We start from the raw sequence: 24,440 nt of genomic DNA, 5'->3' as shown, positions 1-24,440 counted from the left end.
CCTCCTTTTCAAACACAAACACATGGGGCTCACATCCCAGGCCCATGTGCCTCCTGTCAACCTTCCTCTGCCCTGAGTTGTTCCAGAGAAAGAATAGACTCTCAAATGCGTTGTATAGTTCAGATGGTTATGGGTCTTATGGAGAGAGAGAGAAAAAGGGAAAGATTGCAACTTTGATGAGGACCTGAGTTCGATCCCCCAGAACCCAAATTAAAATACAGCACTGAGGACGCAGAGAGAGGTGGATCTCTGGGGCCCCCTCGCCAGCCAGCCTAACCTACTGGTGAGCTCTAGGTCTCCCTCTGGGAGACCCTGACTCAAAGACCACAGATGGTGTGACTGAGGGGTGCTTGCCTAGGGTGCAAAAAGCCCTGGGCTCCTTTCTCAGCTTGATGTAGACTGGGATGGTGGCTCACACCTGTGAGCAAGAGCGTCAAAAGTTGAGGGTCAGCTTGAGCTACATAGTGAGTTTGAGGCCAGCATTTTTGCATCCACTGAGAACAACCTTCCAGGGCATTCTGCCCAAAGCCTGTGAAGGCTAAGAGCTCGCTCTCTCTCTCTCTCTCTCTCTCTCTCTCTCTCTCTCTCTCTCTCCCTCTCTCTCTTTCTCCTTCCCTCCATCCCTCCCTCCCTCTCTCCCTCATGGGTCAATCAGGAGCTCTACTCAAGGAAAGCTCTGGAAGCTGCTTCTTCCTCTACACCCAGTACTTTTCTCACACACATGGGCCTCCCCTAAAAGTAGCCTCTGGGGAGAAGTAATCTGCAGACCCACCCACCCAAGCTCACAGCCCGGCTTTTTCACTCTGGCCGTCCACCCTATGTATCTGAGCACAATGCCTCCTGAAGGTACAGCTCCACCCAGATACCCTTCCTGAAGAGGGCATTTGCCATTGTTCCAGGTCTACCTAGGATCACTGCCCTGATGGTCTGATGCCCAATGCCTGGAAAAATAGCCATTTCAAATTATGTCAGCCAGAGGGACAAATGCTCCCTGAGTATCAGTCATGGCCAGGAGTGGATGTCCCACAGGGAAGTGTAATTGAATTGAATGCTGCCAGCTTCAGAGGTGTGGATGATGTTATGTGCACTGGGCTCCTTCTCCTCTTCATCTGGCCACACCCAGTGTTTTGAGGAACCTTATTTTCCTTTCTTTCTTTTTTTTTTTTTTGGAGCTGATGATCGAACCCAGGACCTTGTGCTTGCTAGGCAAGTGCTCTACCACTGAGCTAAATCCCCAACCCCGAGGAACCTTATTCTTGCCAGTCCTGAGCCTCTTGCCCTTGTCATGATGCACATTTGACACTGTCCCATCAACAAAGATGTTTTCACCAGTGTGTGTGTGTGCGTGTGTGCGTGTGTGCGTGTGTGCGTGTGTGTGTGTGTGTGTGTGTGTGTGTGTGTGTGTGTGTGTACTTGTTTATGTATGTGCACTTGTGTGGTGGGGGCATGTACATATGTGGAGATCGGAGATCAACCTCTCTTGCTCTCCACTTTATTTTTTGAGACAAGGTCCCTCACTGAAAGTGTAACTGCCAGTTTGGATACTCTGGCTGGCCAGTGGGCCCTAGGCATGCCCCTGTCTCCACCTCCAGTGCTGTCACTATGGGCACACTCCCAGCTTTTGGGGGTGTTGGGGGGTGGGCAGTGCTGGGATCCAACTCAGGCCTTCGTACTTGTAAAGAAGGTTGTTTAACTGACTGGGCCATATCCCCTGCCCGGCAGCCATGTCTGAGTGCAGGCTACCTTTGTTTTGTTTAGTGTTGGCAGCTGGTTTTAGTGCTGTCTTGGGACGCCCTTGGGTAGACAGGTGAGCACCAGGGTGGCCTCCTTGTCCCATCTTGTGATCTGGGTACGTATTTTCTTAAGAACCACAAGACCTTGGGGCAGAAATACAAGTAGCAAATCACAAGCCAAAGATACCTGGGGGTGAAGACAGATAGAAAAGCCTATCCTGATGAACCTCAATGGCAAGTGGCCATAGTAAAGGCTGGGGTCCAATGCCCCCCATCCTGGCCAAGAGGATGAGGCTCTATTTCACCTTGATAGTGGCAGCAGTAGACTGCCCTGGCCCAGCCAGTTCTGAGCAGATTAAGTCAGCCTGATCTCCCTTGGTCAGGCAGGTCAGGAGCCAGGCTTGGCAGCCCAGCCCTGCTGGCCCAAGGTCAGGTTTCCGGGTGTGAATCAGCAACTCTGCTGACCACAAAGCTCTGAGGTCCCAACACATGTCACTCTGATCTTAGCCCCACCTCCCCCTGGTGGCCACCTTCACAGGTTGGCCAGCTCTCTGTCCTGTATCTGACTAGAATCTTCCACATTAAGGACATATGGAGGTCAAGGGATTAATCATGGTCAGCATGGCTATAGAACTGGGCAGACCAGCTCTGAGAGAGGTGGGTTCTTGTTTGTGGCACCAAGAGTTGAACCCAGGGCTTCGTGCATCTAAGCATGGGCTCTGCCACTAGGTTCTACCTGCAGCCCTTCATTAGCAACAAATTTTTATTCAGAGACAAAAATCTCATTTAAGGGCCTAAAATTCACAATCCTCTTGTCTCAGCTTCCCAAACAACTAGAATTACAATCCTGTGACTCCAGACCCAGTTGCTGCTTCCTCCTCCTCTTCCCCTCTTATATCTTTTGTGTGCATGTCTTCATGTGTATGATCTGTGTATGTGTTTGTGTGTGAGAGAATGAGTGCATGAATGTCATAACATGCATATGGGAATCTGTGATCAACCTCTAACTTCAGCCCTAGCCATCACCTTGCTGGAGACATGATGTCTTGCTAATCGCTGTGTATGCTGGGCATAGCCCGTGAGTTTATTGAGATTCTCTTGTGTATGCCTCCTATCCGTGTGGTTCTGGGACCTGTGCAGGTCCTTGTGCAGTGAGCACTTTCTATCCCCCAGCACAAGGACACCCAGCTTCTAAGGGAAATATAAAAGCCAGCTCTCAACCCAGCTAATGCTCATTATATCTGCTATGAACTTAGCTATGGCTGCCCACACGTGTGTATTAAAGGGCTCAGCCTAAGGGGAGGTAACCAAAGGCAGTGGGAGGGGACTTACAGTAGGAAGAGATCATTGAGATGGAGCTTTAGGGATGGGACAGGTGTCCTTTCTAGATGAGAACTCATGTTTTCTCATCTACTGCAATGCTCACCTTGAAATATCTAGGTAAGGATGTGTGGAGATGGTGATTGTCTGTAGACAGCAGAGCATCCTCACCAGGCCCCTGGACCCCCTAATCTTGGACCTCCTAATCCCAACCTCCAGTCTACAGAGAGAAGCCACCCACTCGATCTATGGTTTCTCATTATGACGGCCTGACTCACCAAGATGGCGGGTTTCCTAGCCAGACCACAGCAAGAGGAGAGCAGAGTGCCAGGGACAGTTTCTATTGCTCTGTGGGGGACACCATAGCTCTCTTCTGCCTTATTTAGAGGGGTTCTTTAGGCAAAGTGGCAGGACTGAGGCCTGAGGTGCCACTGCAGGTCTGTTTGTGATATAGAAAGCAGGTGAACACAGAGGCCCATTGTCCCCATGGGTGGTGATGGAATTGCTCCCAATGCTTGGTACCAAGAACAGAAAAGCATTGGTCACGCATACCAGTGGAGAGCCACCTGGAACCCTGAACTAGACATTGGTGGCCCTTATCCCTGTCACTTCCAATGTGCCTTCTCATAACAAACATTTTAGGAGTCCTTTGTAATCTTGAAATGAAATTCCTATGCCATTTAACCAACTTATGTAATCTCTGTGTGACTATGCATGAGCATACAATGGGTCACCTCTGGTGTCCTTCCGTAGGAGCTGTCCACCTTGGGTTTTTTGTTGTTATTGTTTTTGTTTTGTTGTTTGTTTTGTTTGTTTTGAGACAGGGTCTCTCATTGGCCTGAGGTTTTCTGATTTAGGTAGACTAGCTGGCCAGTAAGCCCAATGCATCATCCAGCTTCATTCCCCAGTGCCAGGATTACTAGAGTGTGCCGCACATCCTGCTTGTCTGGACAGCACTTTACCAACTGAATCATCTATTTGGCCCCTGCTAATGCACAGTTTGAAAACATAATTTTTAAGTCAACTAAAATGCTCTTAGTATGACGTTCTTTAAAATGAAGTAATTTAGAAGGTATGCTTTTGAACCTGTGGATAGCACATTAGACACTCTATGAAACAGTCCCACGCACCATGAAGAGACAAAAGCATGACAGCAGCCTGGGCTCCTGGGCAACACGGCCGTCACTAGCAATGTGACTTTCATGTGGCTATGATCACAACACCAGAAATAAACAGTTAGGGAAGAGGAGTTGCATTTTGACTCATGGTTTCAGCTCATCATGGTGGGGAAGCCATGCCGGGGGAATGGGAGTGTGGCAGTGGGAGTGTGCAGTGGAGGCTGTTCACATCATGGAGAACCATAAAGCTGAAGGCCAGGTCAGAGCCAGGTTCTGGAGATGACCTGTCCCTTTCTCCAGCTAGACGCCACTCCTAAATGTTGTGAAGCCTCCCAAAATAGCATTGCCAATCAAAGTGCCTTCCAAGCACCCCTGCAGGGTCCTGTGCTGCCCCTGCCTCCCTCATTTCCACAGTGGCAACTGCAAGCATGAGGAAAGCTGGACGTGATGCAGGGGAAACCATCCATCATTCATTTAGCAAATGTGTCCAAGTGCAGGTTCCATTCCAGGCAGTAGACGGGGTACATGCCATGCAGCTCTGAGAGGGTAGCCAAGGCTATATGGATTTCATGTCCCAGGAGGGGGACATTGACTGTTCATCCAGTCACTCAAAGCCACAGGCTGGGTGGCTTAAACAACAGAACCTTGCTTGCTCATGGTCAGAAGTCTGGAGGTCTCAGGTGCCACATATTTGATGACTACAAAGGTTCTTCCAGATTTGGGTCAGGTCACCCCTGTGCATGGTTACATGGTCTCTCGTCGGTACTGGCTTGGAGAAAGATCTCTCTCATTCTTATAAAGACACAGGTTATGGCCTGATAATGCTTGTGACTTTAGCTGACCCAGTCCCTCCCAAGAGGCCCTCTTGACAAATACAGTCACCTTAGAAGTCAGAGCCTTGACATACAAACTGGGGGTACAGGGTTCAGAGCACAACAGTAGGGAAGCCAGCAAGTGACTTTGCAGTTGTGATGCATGCTCCAAGGAACACAACCAGGAGAGGAAAAGGGTTGTCCAAGAGGGGACAGTGGTGCTGGGTACAGAAAATCACAGAGGAGTCCAGAGGCTGAGAGACCAGGGGACAGGGCCCAGGGGGTCAGAGGGTAGGTGAGGCCAGGCCTGGAGAACCTAGCCCCTGGGTCATCAGGAAGCCATCAGAGGTGTAAGACAGAGGAGGTAGCCTAGTTTGCATGTCAGAGACCAGGTGACCACCGTGGGGTGATGAGACAGTGGAGGATCAATTTATTTCTTGTATTTGACGCTCTGTGCGCGTGTGCATGTGTGCATGTGTGCGTGTGTGCAATACCAAAAGAGGCCAGAAGAGGGCATTGGATTCCCTGGAGCTGGAGTTACAAGTAGTTGTGAACCTCCAATTCGATGTTGGCGGCCCAACTCCTGTGAAAATACAGCCAGTGCCCTTAACAGCTGCGCCATCATCTCTCCAGCCTATTAGCATTTTCGTTTCAGACATTTCAAATAAGAAATAAGAGCTGAACCTGCACTAAAGTCTGTACATAGAGTCTGTTGGAAGGTGACAGAGTCCTTTTCCTGTCCATTCCTGTCCACAATAGTTCTTGGAGTGGAGGGATGGAAGGGACCCATGGAAACCACAGGTTCTGCTGTGGTGGGTCTTTCCAGAAGAAGCAGAAAGCTCAGAGCCTGGCAGTCAGCCTTCCGATCAGGAATCCAGTGGGATCCTTAAGGCACAGCAGCCAGGAATGGGAGACAGCCTCTGACAGCCTAAGGAGCTGTTACTGAGAAACAGACAGACAGACAGCAGACTATAAACTTCTCCTCCACTCAGAAATTGTCCATGGTCAAGACAGAAGCCAGGCTATGGGATGCACAATGATCCCTTGGAATAAATTCATTCCAGCTGTTGCTAAGCACTCGGTCCATGAAGGGGAACCAGAGCCAACTACCCCCAGACAGAGCTGCTCACTCTAAGCTGAGAAACCCACAGGGAGTCCCCAGCCCTCAAAGCACCAGGTTCTGTGTGATAGGTCCACGGGCCCCATGCAGGTGACCTGATTCTGCACACCCAGATCCATCTGGCTCTTCATACTGCATGGAGTCACTCAGATAATCATTTTTTAAAATTTTTTTTTATTTATTTTTATTTTATGTGCATCATGAGTGTCAGGTCCCTTGGGACTGGAATTACAGACAGTTGTGAGCTGCCATGTGGGTGCTGGGAATTGAACCCTGGTCCTCCAGAAGAGCAGTCAGTGTTCTTAACCACTGAGCCATCTTCCAGCCCTCAGATAATCATTTTAAATCATGTGTTATCAATATGAACCTTCTAGAACTGTGTGTGTGTGTGTGTGTATGTGTGTATGTAAAATTCCATTTGTTTTTAAACATGCCATCTTACTGAGCATCTCCTTTTTTATATTTGCTGTTGGATAGATGTGTTGGAGGTCATCGGTGGCCTGTTCTCAAGCACCATCTTGGTCTCTGGTCTGGCTTCTGGGTACTGAGCAGAGAGAGCGAGACCTCATATGGCACACTGGTCCTGTTACTTGCTGGCACACATAGTTGGGCAGATCCCACCTCTTACTCAGACTGGATGGTCTTCTCTGAGGAACCACTGCAGCCTCCATCTGGACTGGGTGCTGGTCGTTCGGCTGGAGCTGTGGACAGCCCTGGGATGCAGCCAGTGCTCACTCAGCTGAAGCTGCTGTTGTCACTGTTGGCATACGCCTATTTTCCCACCTCCCCTTCACCCATGGCTTCCCACTGATGTGACAGTTTCTATCACATCAACTATTTTTTTAACCTCCTCCTCAGCCCACAGTCTCTGTTTTTTTCTGCTCCAGAAATTTCTACTCTGCTGAAATTTGGATTGGTGCAGCACCTTTCTATCTCTGTTGCTCGTCCTGTAACCTCATACATATGTGAGTGAGTGAGAGAGAGAGAGAGAGAGAGAGAGAGAGAGAGAGAGAGAGAGAGAGAGAGTGTGTGTGTGTGTGGTGTATATACACTTTGTTATCTTCCCATGCCTCTAGCCTCTACTCTGTCAGCAAAGACAGTAGTCCCTCCCTTGATGAACTTTTACGAACAGCAAAGAAGCTGGAAGCTATGAAATTCCGGCAGCCTTGCATACTACCCATTGTCGCTTTGTGAGCACCAGCCAGGAGTCTGAGGAATTCTGTGGCTTCATTTTCTTTATATGAGTTCTCTATGGTGGTGACTGAGGACTCGGGTGCTGGGGGTACTTATGATCCTCTGGTACAGGGGACAGAAGATCAAGAAATAGGTGCAGAGGCCTCCTGAAGACAGTCGGGCCACAGCTGTGCAATTCTAGAATTGCCATAGTCACCCAGAGCAGATGTCAGTAAACCCTTTCTAGGAAAGTCCCAATAGGAAACACCTCAGGCTCTGAAAGACACTGAGGCAGCTCAGCTCGACCTGGACCACCGAGAAACAAAGCCTGGCTTTTTTATCTATACAAACAGGTGCCAAACCCAAGTGTGCCAGCTCCCAATGTCTACAGTGTGTCATCCATGTCTGGAAAGCAGCCATAACTGTCACCAGTGCTGCCCCCAACACTGAGTCACACCACATGACCCAGAGGCAGGAGTACACTCCTGGCCTCGAACATGAGCAGTGTCTGGGGACAGGCAGCTGACCAGTGTTTTAGTGAAGATAGAGTGGCAGTAACCAGGTCACTCCAGGCCAGAGCATTCAAGGGCTAGATAGGACCCTTCCTTTCCCTCTGACAGTGTTCAAACCAGGGGACGTTCTCTTGGTTGATGTCTACAAGTTAAAGAACAGAGCCCTCTGCCAGCCCCCAGTGGACATCAACCATGAGAAATAAGTCCATGTACGTTGTGTATGAGCCACCGACACTCAAGGCATGTTTGTTACTGTAGATCATCATTCCCTGTCCTGATTCCTGGGGATGTTTGTTACTGTAGCTCACCATCCCCCTGCCCTAACTGATTCCTGGGGATGTTTGTTATTGTAGCTCACCATCCCCTGTCCTAACTGATTCTTGGGGATGTTTGTTACTGTAGCTCACTATCCCTGTCCTAACTAATTCTTGGGGATGTTTGTTACTGTAGCTCACCATCCCCTGTCCTAACTGATTCTTGGGGATGTTTGTTACTGTAGCTCATTATCCCTGTCCTAACTGATTCTTGGGGATGTTTGTACTGTAGCTCACCATCCCCTGTCCTAACTGATTCTTGGGGATGTTTGTTACTGTAGCTCACTATCCCTGTCCTAACTGATTCTTGGGGATGTTTGTTACTGTAGCTCACTATCCCTGTCTTAACTGATTCTTGGGGATGTTTGTTACTGTAGCTCACTATCCCTGTCCTAACTGATTCTTGGGGATGTTTGTACTGTAGTTCACCATCCCCTGTCCTAACTGATTCTTGGGGATGTTTGTTACTGTAGCTCACTATCCCTGTCCTAACTGATTCTTGGAGATGTTTGTTACCACAGCCCACTATCACTGCCTGACTGATCCATTTTCCTGGGAGGTGAAAGTGACAAGTGGCCACCACTAGTTCCAATAGTGAAGAAGCCAGGCCCTGTCTAGTCTCTCCTGATTTTTCTGACTCGGTCAGAAAGTGAGACTAGAAATCCCTGCTGGGAACTAGTATGTTTTCAACATCTGTTAAATTCCTGCAAATAGTTATTTTTAACAAAACAGAGAGAACCCCCAGGTATGTCAGCAGACAACAGTATTTAGCTAGGACTGAAAACATTCGTTTTTCTTGTGTTTCTTCTTTTTCTGTGTTTATTATTGAGGACAAATGGTACTGACTCTCTGTGTCAAGGTTAAGTTTTCTCCTTTGTGAGCAAACACCGTGATGATGTTATAGCTTTATGATAGCTTATGATGATAAGCTTTATAGAAGTGTGAGTCCATTTGAAATTGACACAAAGAAATGTGAAGTAAGATTAAATGGGGTAGATTTGAGAATATGGTGACATTGTGGGGGTCCCAGGGACATGCTGGGACTCAGGAATCTGACTCAGTGTCTTCCCTTCACAGACCTGAAGGTAGGGACTGGAAGAGGGCCATCCTCAATGGGGGATGGGGGATGACTCAGCTCTCCAGGGACCAGGTTTTGCCATTCAGAGCCGGGGTCATCCTTGTACCCATGGCCCTGTCCCCATGAGAACTGGATGAAACAATGACATCCATCCACGGTTATCTACTGCAGGGAAGGATTGTAGCTGTGGTTAAGAGAATGTGAGTTCACCACCTCTGTTCTCCTGGCAGCCAGGCGTCTGCAGTGGAGCTGTCTACATTTGTCCTTATCTGTCCCTGGTCTCTGGCAGCTTCCAGTGTCTTTGACCCTGCAGACATTTCATGCCAGCTCATCTCTGCCTCTGTCACCCCAAGCACCCTTCCTGAGGGTCAGCACCCAAGTTTTCCTGTTCTTACAGCACACCTAAATCCTATGGTCTCATTTAACTTCACAGCATCTGTGAAGGCCACTTCCAAATGGAATGACATTCATGGGTACCAGGGTTAGGACATGACTCTGTCTTCTCGGGGGACACAAGTCAGCCCCCAACATCCTCTGGTGTTTTCTTGCTGAGCAGCAACAGGCTAAGATAAGAGTCTTGGGCTGTGCCCCTGAGATGCCTGGTCTTTGCAGAAATTGAAACCACCCAGGGAAGAGGGGCTTCAGAGGCTGCTGAGGCCAGCAGCAGCTGGCTAGCATTTGTCTCGGTCCCAGGCAGCAGTAGCCCTGCTGTCCAGACCCGGCAAGTTCAGGCTGAGAGGCCATGGTAGCCAGCGAAGGTCAGGACGCCCTCCTTACAGGATAAATAGAGTGGGTCCCAGCCAATCCCTCTGGAGGCCACACAGTATCTCTTTCAAAGATCTCCAAACATCCAAGCAGACCATAGCGAATTGACTTTATTGTTTCTAAGCCAGCCCCTTCTAGCCACCACTACTCGTCCCCCGGGGGAAAAGTTCATAATAAACATTCCTGCAGTGTGCATCTCTGTCCTCCTCTCTAATGTCAGCCCTGAGGCCACTGCAGTTCATGGTATGCCCTGGTGCTAGGCATTTATTTAACATGTATCTGTCACCACTTTGATCACACCACCACCCGTCGGTGGCCAGTTTAGTGGCAGGTACTGAATGAACACAGCCAACCCTGACTGGGGATGCACATGCACATTGGTCAGAGGACAGCCTCATCCCAAGAAATGCTATATACCTCCTTTGAGACAGGGATTCTAACTGGCCTGGCATTTTCCAGTAGGCTCACACTATAGGAAGGTGTTTTGGTCAACACAGACAGGAGTGTGGTTTTACCTGTGACCCTCTCTGTAGGACAACTTGGCTCAAACCTGAATCAATAGTTCTATAGTGATTTCCTTCTAATGGGTTCTATAGTTTTACATCCAGGATCTCATGACACCCAGGTGAGCAAGTTTGGGGGTTCAGTGCGGAGCCTCTGAGCCCACCTAACTTCTCTTCAGTTGAGCAGCACCCTCCATCCTCAGGGCCTCGGTCTCCACACTGTGAGATGCAGGTGACTGGTGGTCTACCTCTCCAGGCCCACACTGAGGATCCAAACAGACAGGAATCAAACACAGGCCAGGGCTCAGCTCAAAGAAGTACCGTTTCCCTGGGGGCTTCGCCTCAGATGAGCATTGGCTATGGCCTACAGGACTCTGAGCCTCGTCTTGGCTCCCCTCTCTCTGCATAACAGGTCAGCAGGGCAAGTCTGGCTCACTTCACCTTCCTGTGTTCTCCTATTGGCCACACCTCTTGCTCTTCAGCCTCCTTCCGCCACTTTAAAGGCCCTTGTGACCCCCTGAAGCCCACCCAGACAATCCAGGAGAATTGCCTAACTGCAGGTCAGCTGACGACAACCTCGGTGCCGTCTCCAACATTAGTTCCCAGGCTCCAGCAACAGGGACTGGTTGTGTGGTTGTGTGTGTGTGGTGGTGTGTATGCGTGGGAGGGGGAGGGGGTACTCTGAGGACCACAGCTGTCACCTAGCAAGCACTGAGACACAGCGGCCACTGCAGCTGTGACAGAACAGGTCAGCATGGCCCTGCCCTCTGGTGCTCACTCCCATCCAACAGGCAGAGGCCCATGGTGAGCCTCTTTTGGCTTGCTTGGTACATGTACATGTTCATATGGGGGTGAACACATGTGGGTGTGCATGTGTGGAAGCCAAAGATCGATGGTAGACGTCTTCTTTGGTCACTCTCCGCTTTGGCTGTTTAAGACAGACATCTCTCCCTGAGCCTGGAACTCATCGATTTGCCTAGGCTGGCTGGCTGATGAGCTCTGCAGAGCCTCAGGTCTCTGCCTCAAATATGCTGCAACAACAGATGTAGAACCTGCTGCCTGGCTTTTACACTGGTCCTGGAATCGAAACTCAGGTCCTCACGTGCAAGCGCTTCATTCACTGAGCCCTCTCTACAGTCTCCTTTTTTTAAAAAAAAAAGTGTTTCAGATGCCAACACAATCTCAGAAAAGCAGAGATGGGGGAGGGCTGAGAGGCTAGTGGGCCCAGAGAAGACCTGGCTGGGCAGGCGATTTGAGTAAGGGGCAATGGACAGCAGGTGAGTCTGATGGGAAGGTTCAGGGAAGGGCATTCCAGACAGGGAACAGCCCTTACAAAGGTGGCATGCACCTGAGCGCTAAGGAGTGGCAGAGCCAGCTTGGCCAGGACTGAGGAGGTGAGAGGGCCAGAGGAGCAGTGGGCATGGACCAGGAGGACCCTCTCTGTGCCTCCAAGAAGGCAGGCAGGGCTGAAGGACGGTGGAGACAGGATCCTGGTACTTTCTCAGGTCACTGCAGCAAGTATTGTCATCAAGAGGCTTGAGACAACCCCAGCTCATTTCTGTGTGGTTCTGGAGGCTGGAAGTTTGTAGCGAGATATAAGAGGGTTCCACCTGGAAAACCACATTGCTGCTCCCTGCCCCACACCCCTACCCCACCTGGCTGCCATGTTTGATTCCCCTCAGGGTCTTGTGCCTTTTTTTTTAACCTCTCCAGGGAACACTGGCCTGGGTTGAAGGAGCCATACTTACCCAGCTGCATCTCCCCCTTCTTATCCTAGTCACAACTGCTAAGACCCTTTCCCAGTGCTTCACGGGTTCCAGCACGACCTGAACGTGATGAGTCCTCTGGGAGATCAGACTGGGCTGGAAGAACAGATGGGGGTTGGGGAGGGGGGATTCTACAGGTCAGGAAAGAGAGCCACTCCAGCCCCAGAGAGCAGGGGAGAGTCCAGAAACAACCCAACCCTGACCCAGGCTAGAGGTGTGTCCTACAGCCTAAAGCAGGAGAGTCATCCAGGGTTCAAAAGAGCCTCCTGAGCCAGGCAGCGGTGGCGCACGCCTTTAATCCCAGCACTTGGGAGGCAGAGCCAGATGGATCTCTGAGTACAAGGCCAGCCTGGTCCATAGAGTGAGTGCCAGGAAAGGGGCAAAACTACACAGAGAAACCCTGTCTCGAAAAACCAAAAAAAAAAAAAAAAAAAAAAAAAAAAAAAAAAAAAAGAGCCTCCTGTGTTCCCAGCTATGAGTGTCACAACTTACAGGTGGGAAATAGGTTTTTCTGCCTGTAACAAGGCACCTGGAACAGAGCCAGGAAGAACAAAAATACCTGAAGGGGAGTGTGTGTGTCATCTGTGTGTCTGTGTATGTGTGAGTGCCCATGCCTACATATAAGTGTGCTCTCTGTAGCAAAATAGCCAACTGTCCCCACCATTTAGAAGCACAGGGTCCCCTGGTGTGACCTGAGCCCACATCTGTGAGTGACCTCAGGGCCATCTTCATCTCACTGCCCATTGAACTTCCCTGCCCCTCCCCACCTTTCACTAACTTTAGGGCTCCTCTCCACCCCTGGAGGAGTGCCCTGGGCAGCACTGTCTCCTACCAGCCTCTTAAAAATGAGGACGGAGACTTCTAGAAACAAGATACATAACAAAGCAGTAATGAAGGGCTGGGGTTGGTGAGGTCCTGGGCTTGGCACCCGGCAAAGGCGAAGGAAGAGAGAGAAAGAGAGGGAGAGAGTACTGTGTTCTCAGGACCCAAGTTTATTGAAACCCTTTTACCATTTTATGTGTGGAGGTGTGTTGCCTGCATGTATGCTCTGTGTACTGCAAGCATGCCTGGTACTCCCTAGAGGTCAGAAAAGGGCATTTGATCCCCTGGAGCTAGAGTTAATGATGGTTGTGACACACCACATAGGATCTGGGTTCTATTCCCGTGCTCTTAACCACAGAGCCATCTCTCCAGCCCACCACACTGCTGAAGTTTAAAGAACCTATTCCTGTAAAGAACGTCCCCTTTCTGCTCTAAACTAGACACAAAGGCTGCTACCTCTCTGTCCTCTGTCTATGTGGCTTATAAGGTAACAACATCCAAATGGCTGAGAGATTTTTTTTTTAAAAAAAAAAAAAAATGATACTTCCTAGCATGAAAAAATGATAGGAAATTCCAGCATCCAGGTCCACAAATAAAGTTTTATTGTCACCTGGCCACCTGCCCTCATGTCTGCACGGCTGTGCCCAGCAAAGGTGTGGTGATTAATCTCCACACCCAGTCACAGGCTTGATAGAGGCTTCTCTCTGCCTGTCTAGAAAAGCTCTCCCAAAAGTCCAGAGCAGCTGGAGCATGGTGTCCCTGAGGATTTGCCCCTGGGAGGAGCCCTTACCTGCAGCCCCTTTGTCCTTGTGTCCAGCAAACCCAGTGACCATGGACACCCATCCCAGCTGTGAGTGACATTCCCAGGGATAGGAATGTCCATTAGGAACAGTAACAGAGCATCCAGCTGCTGTACCAAACACCACAGTACTGTGCTGTACCCTGGGACAGTGCTAGGTCCCTGTCTTGTAACCATCTTTGGGGGGCGGGCGCTGAGTCAGAGACCTCAATTCCTTTCACCTGATGGTCTACCCCTCATCCTGTCTGCCTCTCGTGTGAGGCCCACAGTCTCAGGCCTCCAGGGCAGCGGTCACAGAATGTCACAGCTGGTGACTTCTTTCTTGCACCTAGTGTGATTGGCAGAAAAGGACCAGCCCCTAGTTCATAGGTGGCTGTCTTCTGTGTGTGTTCCACGGGACACCAGGATTGATGTCTTGTTCCAAGGGCACAAACCTCATTCATAAAGCCCCAACCTTTCTGACCAGCCAGCTCCTCAGAGCCCCTCCTCCCAGGTCATCCCAGTAAGACACTGGCCTGTAGCACCCAGTATGGCACACACCACAGCTCCGTCCGGATAGAGCCAGGAGCCAGGAGGACCAAGAAGAGGTCCAGGCACACATGTGATCTTTTCATTGTTGTCTGTGTTTTCTGAGACAAGGGCTCATGTCTAGGCTGGCCTCAAAGTCACTACGCAGCTGAGAATGACCTTGAACTCAGGATCCTCCTGTCTTCATACCACCACTCCCAGTTGGTGTGGTAGTGGGACTGAGCCCAGGGCATTTCGAATTGTAAAGAAGCATTCTCTCAACGGAGCCAAATCCCCTAATCACACTGACAGGCTTGATGGACATAGCTGAAGTGTCAGAGTGACTGACCCTTCAGGTATGCCTGGGCCTCACCATGGGAACTGTGTCAGCTCATTTGGGGCCTGGAATTCATGCTGGGGAGATGGCACTTTTGGTTAGAACAGTGTAACCCTGACATGTCTTCTGATTGCTACTAGGAGCCTCGAGGACCCCTCCACCCTTGGCCTAATGTTCACCCTGTGTAGAAAAACCCAGAATGTGTATAGGATACATGGGTGGACATTGTCTGGCAAGGACCTCAAAGCTCTGAAAGTCACGGAGCTCCAAGGTCACAAAGGTTTAAAAACACCCCCACCCCACCCCGGGACAGCAGAGGGGAGGAGCCACACCCATGAGGACAGGGGGTGGTGACAGGGGAGGCGGAAATAAAGCCCGCTGAGATGAAAGTCAAGCCTGCAGCCGGTTCAACCGTCACCCTCTAATGGCGATGTGAGGTTTTCGAGTGAGTTATGGCTTGGAGGACCCTGGGGCTTGAGGCTTTGATCTGAAGGCAGAGCCAGCATGGGGAGCTGTGGTCCTCACCTAAATGACCTCCATCTCTTCCTGGGGGACACTGGGGAGCCTCCAGAATGTGGGGGTCACTGGGGTGTCTTTGCTCCTGCCTGGAAACCCAGAGCAGGCCGCTTTGTGAGGGCTGAGCTGGGATGTGCAAGAGGGCCCAGCTGCACACCGTGTTTTATGAGACTCTGGCTCTGACGGCAACAGGCCAGCCTGTGTGATCTCAGAGGCGTCCCCAGGTCGCCTGTGAGGTCACTCCACAGTGCCTTGACCTTCTTTGAAAAGAACCAACTTGGAGAATATTGTCTTTACTGCCAGGAGGTGTTAGCCCAGAGACTGTATTGTTGCTTAGGGGATAGCTACCCTTTCACAAACCAGATGTTGGCCTCTGTTTGCCCTGAGGTGTCACCCTGGTTCCTTTCAGATTGTCCCCTGTTGGCTGAGCACAGGCAGCCAGGGGGTTATGAAAGTACGTTCTGCAGACCTGAACTGTCATGTTGTCCTTGGGTTCAGGGCTAGTGTCCCCAAACACCCCAAAACTAATACGGGCAGTCCCCTGCTGTGGAGAAACCATGTGAAGTCTACTGTTGGGCAGCGTGAAGAACAGCTGACAGGATTTCCTCTGCAGCCCAGGCTGGCCTGGACCTTGTGGACACACACTGACCAGAAATTAACTCAAGATCCATCATGCAGCGATCCCAGGTGTTCCTGGCAGCACTTGCCCACGTTTCATGGCGTGACTTCATGGCAGCCTGGATCTGAACACACACTGTGCATGCCATCCTGCCATGCAAGGCCAGTGAGCACCGCCTGGCACACTGAGACTCAGATTTGAGGCTATCCCATATTACAGAACTATGTTGTCACTGGTATTTTACTCTTTTGTGGAGCCTGCCACCCAGCTCCCAAGAAAATCACACGTGGAGACTTATTTTTAATTATGAATGCCGAGCCTTGGCTTGGCTTCGTTCCTAACCAGCTTTCCTTAACTTATCCCCTCTACCTTTTGCCTCTGGGCTTTTCCCATTCTCTTACTTACATAAATCTTACTCCGTGGCTGGCTGTGTAGCTGGGTGGCTGGCCCCTGGAGTCCTCCTCCTTCTCTGGCTACTTCTTTCTCTTTCCTCCTAGATTTCTCCCTCTATGTATTCTCTCTGCCTGCCAGCCCCACCCATCCTTTCTCCTGCCTCACCACTGACCATTCAGCTCTTTATTAGACCATCAGGTGTTTTACACAGGCACAGTCACACAGCTTCACAGAGTTCAACAAATGCAACATAAACAAAAGTAACACACCTTCAAATAACAGTCTACTACAGAACTGTGGCCATTTTCTGCTGCTCTGGGTCAGAGTGCTGACAAGAGACAACAGCCTGTCTTGTCCCCATCAACCCTCAGCCTCAGACAAACAGCTCATCTCACTCATTCTCCCATTCACTTTCCTCTGGGATTCCCAGTAAACTTACAAGCATAGTAGAGATCAGCTTTAAAATAATAAGCCTCTGGCTGGGCAGTGGTGGCGCACGCCTTTAATCCCAGCACTGGGGAGACAGAGCCAGGCGGATCTCTGTGAGTTCAAGGCCAGCCTGGTCTACAGAGTGAGATCCAGGACAGACACCAAAACTACACAGAGAAACCCTGTCTTGAAAAAAGAAAAAGAAAAGAAAAGAAGCCTCTTTATAATTTGTTTGTACACTGCTGATCTGTAGGACTATTTCCCATAAACCTGTGATTTTATGTAAAATGCTTTCTTGAAAAGGGGTCTCCAGTGGAGAGCTCAAGTGTGCTCTAAGGAACTTTCAGCTGAAGCTCAAAGACCAAGCCCTGTCCCACGGATCAGGAGCAGCCTTGACACTCTGCATCTGTGTCCTTTCAGCTGGCACTGGGTCTGTGCCTTCTCTCACCAGGGCGTGTGGCAGGACATAGGGTGGCTTTCTGCTCGGCAGCATCCTGGATCCTCTGCCCTCCCTTCCTTCCCACAGTACGCCAGCCTGTGTGACAGCCCCAGTGACAGGGTCACCTCTGAGGACTCAAGATTGTTTCCCAGCCGGGTAAATGTGCCTCACAGGACCAGTGAATAAGGCCTTTGTGGCATTTAGTAGTGGATCTGATTGAACTCAATTCCCACCTCCCTGTGTCTTAGTCCTCGATGGCTGTGAAGAGACACCATGGCCATGGCAACTGTTATAAAGAAAAGCACTTAATTGGGTCTGGCTTACAGTTTCAGAGGCTTAATCCATTCTGGTCATGGCAGAAAGCATGATGGCATGCAGGTAGTCGTGGTGCTGGAGAAGTAGCTGAAAGTTCTACATCTGGATCCGCTGGCAACAGAAAGAGAGAGACACTGAGCTTGGCTTGGGCTTCTGAAACCTCAAATCCCACCTGCAGTAACATACTTTCTCCAACAAGGCCACACCTCCTAATCCCTCTCAAATAGTGATACTCCCTGATGACCAAGCCTTCAAATATATGAGCCTATGGGGCCATTCTTGTTCAATCACCACATTCAGCCCCCACACTGCATGAAGGCTGGAATCCTGATGTCTCCCTTTCCCCACATCCCTGCTGGTCTCAGAGCCCAGAACTCAGCCTGGGTCATCCCAAGCTCTGGACTCACTTGCTGTCTGCTGTTTGACCCTATCACTATGTAGCTCAGGCTAGCCTCCAACTCATCATGATCCTTCTCCTCCTTAGCCTGCCAAGTGCATAAAAAAAATGAAAGTCCTCGCTAGTTGTTGATGGCCTGCTCTAGATGCTTCTGGTTTCCTTGAATCCTTGTCAGCCACCAAACAAATGGCAAACACTTAGCTCCATTTTACAGACTGGAAACTGGGGTTTAGAAAGATCTGCAGACATCAGGGAAAATCATAATTACGTGTGGGTTCCCTCCTGTCTTCCACCCTCTTCCAAGCACTGGGGGCTGATCGCTCCATGTTTAGCTCTTGCTGAAGATACCACAGATTTGACCTGTGTGTGTTTGGAGGTGGGGAGAATAAAGGAAGGCCAGATGAAGGCTTGAGGTGGGGGCAGGGCCAGGCAGCCCGCTCTTGGCCTTCAAAGCTTTGCCTTCTGGGAATAGACAAGAAGTGGATTTACAAGGATTTTTGTTTTTTTTTAATCTGAAGGACTAGATGTAAGGCCCAGTGTTTGTGGGATTCGATCACCTGGATCCTTACATTTAGCTATGGCTCCTAACCTACATAGTCAGAACTGGCAGTGTTTTCCTACTCAGTTAGGATTCTGTGTCCGTCCGTCGTCGTCGTGTGTGTCCCCCCCGTCCCCCCCCCCCCCCCCCCCCCCCCGCTGCTGAATCCCAGACTTCCAGTGAAGTTGGACAAGACAATTTAAAATGTGTTAGGGGTAAGCACGCTTCCAAAGCTGTTCTCTGGCCCTGAATTTTAGGACACTGGGTACTTACACTAGCTATGGAGAACAAAACTTTAGACTCAGAAAAGCCATGATGGAGGCCATTATGATACGGGAGAGTCAACATCTTAAACCCTGTAGACAGAAGTGAATACTCCTGCTGTTTGTAAAAGCTCTCTGTCAAGATCTTTTACAAAGACCCACTTTTTTTTAATTCAGTGTAATTTGACTACCTAATAGAAGTGTCCTGAGACATGTATGTGAACCTCCAAAAGCTGCCTGTGTATTTGGAAAATACACAAGCATCTTTAGCAAACTTAAAAATATAAACTTGTGAGCACACACACAAAAGCAGAAAACGGCCTAAGCAAGTCTATGGCTTTCTGGACTGCAGTCGGTGTCTAGGACCCGGATGAGTGGGGTTTCTGGGCCTCCTCCTCCTCCTTGATTTCCTTTACACACGTCTTACATTCCCCTCCACCCAGTTCTGTTCCTATGACCCCTAGATACATTCCAGATACCAGTCACTCAGGCTAGAAGGGTTTCAGTCTTTGCATTTTTTAAATATTCCTTTTTAATGTCTTATTACATTTTTGCAAGCTTGTGGAGGTCAGAGGACAATTTGTGGGAGTCAGTTTTCTCTTTTCCACCATGTGGATCTGAGGACCAAACTCAGGCTCTCGGACTTGGCAGCAAGCGCCTTTACACACTGAGCCATCTCGCTGGCCGTCAGCCTTTATATTTTAATTCTCCTTCAGTCAGACTGAGGCTCCTGACTATCCTGTGGACATGACCAGTGGACCCCTCTGCTTTGGGAAAAGGGATTAGGCAGCATGGATGCAGGGTTCTGCCCAGAGTTATTCCACAAGGCTGTCTTCACAAAGCCTGACACAGATGTCCCGTCTGTGGGTGACAGCTAGGTCACTTTAGATTGGCCCCAAAGAACTGCAGCAAGAGGTGATGTATGTTGAGTGGTTCAGCAGCTGGATCAAACTGACCTTGGGTGAGCCACCTCCCAACCTGCCATGCAGAGCTATGACAGGGCCACACAAGGTGATGCCAGCCCAGAGGGGACATCTACAGTCCCCCATGGTGGCCCCCAGTGCTGTTCTATCCTTATTTATCTCAGACTGTTAATGCCAGTCATTGAAGGGCCCCGAAGGGCGGGGATAAGGGAAAGCTGGGCTCAGCCCTGGAAAGAGAGGAGGAGTTTCCATAGCAACTGTCACCATCTCATTAAAAAGAAGACATCCAGAGGGCAACAGGCCCTGGAAGGGACACTTAGAGTCATGAGCCACCAGAGAAACATGAATCATGACACTCATATCAGAACAGCAAAAACTGGCCAGCAGTTCTGTGCTGAATGCTGGGGGTGCGGGCAGGTGCAGAGAATAATGCAAGCACCCCTACACCAGGCTGCCCTCCCTGGTCTCCTCCAAGGCATCCAGGCCCATAGGGGATGAGTGTGAGGCCCCACACAGAAGCCTTGTTAGGGACTTCACACCTGTGCCCTCCTAGGCAGTTAGGACCAGTGTGAGGAGGGCACAGCAGAGGACCAGGCCACTGCCAGGACATAGATGATGCTCTCAGCATTGAGGTCAGAGCCATTTGATGGCATGTAAAACCTGGGAGATGAATAGCACAGCAGACCTCACAGACCTGACACCTGAGCGCCTGTGTGTGCCCTGTACCAACAGGAACGTGTGCCCCTGTGGCCTGGATGTAGTTGTCTCCAGAGGATCTCCTGAAGCTCATGTTGGGAGGTCATTAGGTCATGGGAACTCTGCCCTCAGAAGGTGGTTTTCATGGGATCCTGGATTAACTAGCTATAAGAGAGTCATAGAAGAGCAAGCATCAGCCACCCAGTTATCTGCCTGGTGATGTAATCTTTCATTTACACACACACACACACACACACACACACACACACCCTCAGCCATGATGACATCTGTCAAAAGGGCCTTCCTCATTCATCTGGAGGCCTGATCTTGCACTTTGGCTTAAGATTTTAATGAAAACTCTTTTCTTTATAGAGTTAACCTGCCTCCAGTGTTTCCTTACAGTAACAGAAAAACAAAGGTGAAAAACACGGAGTGAAACAGTTTCGCACACCCCACAGTCACTGCCCAGGATGCGAACTGAGAGGAAATAAATGAATGAAAAGCGGGGTGAGATAAGAAAGAAGAACCAAGAAAAAAGAAAGAAAGAAAGAAAGAAAGAAAGAAAGGAAGGAAGGAAGGAAGGAAGAGAGAGAGAAAGAGAGAGACAGACAGACAGAAAGAGAGAGAGAGAGAAAGAGAGAGAGGGAGGGAGGGAGGGAGGGAGGGAGGAAGGAAGGAAGGAAGGAAGGAAGAGAGAGAGAGAGAGAGAGAAAGAGAGAGAGAGGGAGGGAGGGAGGGAGGGAGGGAGGAAGGAAGGAAGGAAGGAAGGAAGGAAGGAAGGAAGGAAGAGCCACAGAATCAGTCGTCTCTTTAGCGCCTCATTAATGCCTCAGTGCAGGGCGGCAAAGGTGCAAACCCTGCAGGCCTGTGGACCTGAGTTCACCTCTAGCATCTCTATAAAAAGTGATGCAGATGCACAGACGGCAGCACATGCCTGTAACCCCAGCGCCCGGGGAGCTGAGACAGAAGATTCCTGGACTTGATGGCCGGTCAGTTTAGAGCCCCAGGTTCAGTGAAAAACCCTGCCTCAGACGAAGGAGGAGAGTGACTGAGGGAGACACTTGATGCCCACCTCTGACCTCCATACACTCACACACACACACACACACACACACACACACACACAGTACAAGGTGTGGCAACTCCTCTCTCGAGTGTGACAGGCCTCCACTCCCTCGGCCTGTGGTTCAGCCCAGTGACCTAAGATGGCTGTACTCCAACAGAAGAGTGGCCCTGCCTACCCTGTAAGAGCACAACCAGGAAACTGAATTTGCCCATCCTATCTCTCCCCTTGTCTAGACCCTGTCATGTCCCCACATCTAGCCCCCAAAGAGGCTGGAGATTGCAGAGCTTATTCTAATCATCCAACTTAGAGCATTCTGTCTCAGAGAGGGTGGGGACAGTGGAGAGGGCTCTAGCAGGACCTGCCACCGCCAGCCTTCCTGCCCCTCACCATACATTACCCCAGCCAGCGATGTCTGTGCCTAGCATCCCGCCCCTGAGGTGAGGCTGTGAAACCTCCCCAGGCCCCAGGTACTGTGGCCCAGACTTTAAACCCCATCTCTCGGGTCCTCTCTGTCCGAGGAGGAAGGATTCCCTGCTGGGCCTGCTGACCTCTCTTCTCTCCTCAGCTATCTATTCTTTGGATGACCCCGAATCACAAAATAAAGATAAACAAAAAGCTCTTGAGAAAGAGCCAGGGACTGGCTATGGCCACCCTTTGTCAAGTCACCCTTCCTTAATTCCACACAGTAGAGCAGGGGGAGGAAACACCACAGCCAGGATTGTCCTGGGGCAGGCGGGCTCACCGTGGTAACCAGGACCAAAGAGATGACCTTGAGTGGAATGGGCTAGTCTAGACTTTCCACCCAGGCCATCTTCTGCCTAACGACAGAGTGGGATCCCAGTGGGTCAGAGTGGACCTAGTGGGTCACACTGGGATGGACAGAGTCTCTGCCCTTTATGATTAAGGACCCTCTGTGTAATGGAAATCAGGAGAGAGGCCCAGTGGGGTCCTGTGCCTCTGGTTCTCTTTGTCCAGCTACTTCCTCCTCCTCCTTTGGACCTCGGTTCTCATGAAGTGTTCCCGGACTCCACCCTTTCCCTAGTCACCATTCAGGATTTCTCTGAGTCCCCAAGGAACCCGGGGAGGCAGCTGATGGAAGTGTTAGAGCTGAGAGACCCCTCCTGCCTGCCTTGGAACAGAGTTCACACCAGGCGGGCATGGGAAGAGAGCAGGTAGGCATAGTTGTTGCTGCAGATGAGAAAACAGAATCAGAAAGCTAGCTCACCCTCATGAAGGGTGGGCAGAGCCTTTGGCAGAGGCTGGGGGCTGCCTCCAGTGTCTGGCCTTGGGTGTGCCATGATGCTCCTCCTCTGGGTTGGTCTTAGGTGGTCTCCTTCCTGGAATTAGCTGAAGCTTTCTTAGAACTGCACTTACCCACAATTCAGTCTGTTACCATGGTGTATTAGATACAACTCCACCTAAAGTTTACTATGGGAAAAGGCCTTGTGTATGGCTCCTCAGAGGGCCTTGCAAGGGACCCCCATGGGAGCCAGGTAGACTTGAGGGTACTGGCCTGGTTACCCTTCCCAGAGCCTCGCTCTCATCTACCTCTTCAGGGATCTTCACTTCAAGGCTTTATTTGGAGGGAGGGTTTGTTTGTTTGTTTGTTTGTTTGTTTGTTTGTTTCGAGACAGGGTTTCATTGTATTGTATAACTCTGGCTGTCCTGGAACTCGGTTTGTAGACCAGGCTGGCCTTGAACTCACTGAGATCTGCCTACTCCTCCCTTGAGTTTTAACCCTGACTTTTGTTAACCATACTAGAAGCTCCTCTTTCCTGGCGTTGGTCTGAGATCAGAGCAGGGTCTATTGGAGAGACTTGACTTGGGAAGTGCACATTTCACAGTTAGGAAACCTGTTTGTTAAGTAGTTGCTAGCAGCTGGCAACAGATTAACAGAGGACCCACTGTGTGCTCCGTGGCTATCAGAACCTGGGAGAGGGCCACTGGAAATTGCTTCACCCCACCAGAGTTTGATTTCCTCCCTTCCTTCCTTCCTTCCCCTTGACTGGCCCCTCCCCCATTCTGGTTCTTGGGGTAGAACTTCTAGAACAGATCTGGAGTTCTCCACGGCTTGTGGATGCCTCTTTCCCCTGCATGCCTGAAGGACAGGGTCTCTGGACGGAGCTATCTGGGCTGGCAGCTTTTTTTGTGGAACTGCTTGGAGAATGTTGTTCCGCTCTGGCCTCTGCTGGCCCCGAGGAGACATCTGTTACACTTGGGGTTGTTCCTACACCACAGGATCTGTTTGCTTGAACTGGGGAATGAATAAAGATTTTCCCAGGTGCACAGCCTGTCAGCCCTGTGACCCTACACAAGCCACAGTCCTCAGCCTGCACTTCTCCACAGAAAAAATGAGGATGGTGATTGTGCCTTCTCAAGACTGACATGAGGAGGAAGGGAGAGATCATCACAACAAGACAAATACTGGATGATTCTACTTCTGTGAGATTCCTGAACCAACTGGATCCATCTAGGCAAACAGAATGGCAGATGACAAGGGCTGTGCCATGATAGATTTCTCTAATGCAAACAGGGTTCCAATTTTACAAGATTCTGGAGATTTTCTAGAATGTTCTAGAAAAGTCTTAGTGATGGATGTCATGATGGTGACACACAATATAAATGCATTTAATGACCCCTTATTGCACACTTTAAAATGGATAAAGTGGTATATGTTCCATAATTTTTACCACAGTTTAGAAAAAAAATAGTTTTGGGCTGAGCATAATCCCAGCACTTGGGAGGCAGAAGCAAGTGGATCTCTGTGAGTTTAAGGCCAGCCTGGTCTGCGAATTGAGTTCCGGGACAGCCAGGACTACACAGAGAATCCCTGTCTCAAAAAAAAAAACCAAAACTAAACAACAAACAAAAGTTACCAGGGTCACCACGATGGCTCAGCAGGTAAAAGCACTTACCACCAAGCCTGACACTGTGCACTAGAATAAAACAACATTTCAGGAATTGGGGAGTTAGCTCAGTGGTAGAATGCTTGCCTAGCAAGCACAAGGCCCTGGGTTCGATCCTCAGGGAAAAAAAAAATTTTCAGAAACCACAGTAGGCTGGGCTGACACCAGAGTGCACAGGGTCACCTTTATTGCTCTCCTTAATCCCTCACAGGTTGAGAGCCACATCTCTTGCTACTCCTACCCCAAGCCCTCCCTGATGGG

The 24,440-nt window shown here is 50.1% G+C and overlaps 1 protein-coding gene across 1 annotated transcript in view; it reads left to right on the top strand.

The window, feature by feature from the left end:
- Positions 1-24,440, top strand: part of Eya2 (EYA transcriptional coactivator and phosphatase 2) — a 172,962-nt gene that overhangs the window by 86,071 nt on the left and 62,451 nt on the right. The gene's annotated exons all lie outside the window — the stretch shown is intronic.

Source organism: Onychomys torridus, chromosome 4, assembly GCF_903995425.1.
Source record: "Onychomys torridus chromosome 4, mOncTor1.1, whole genome shotgun sequence".
In the NCBI taxonomy this organism is placed as follows: Eukaryota; Metazoa; Chordata; class Mammalia; order Rodentia; family Cricetidae; genus Onychomys; species Onychomys torridus.
This window is presented reverse-complemented; position numbering and strand designations above follow the sequence as displayed.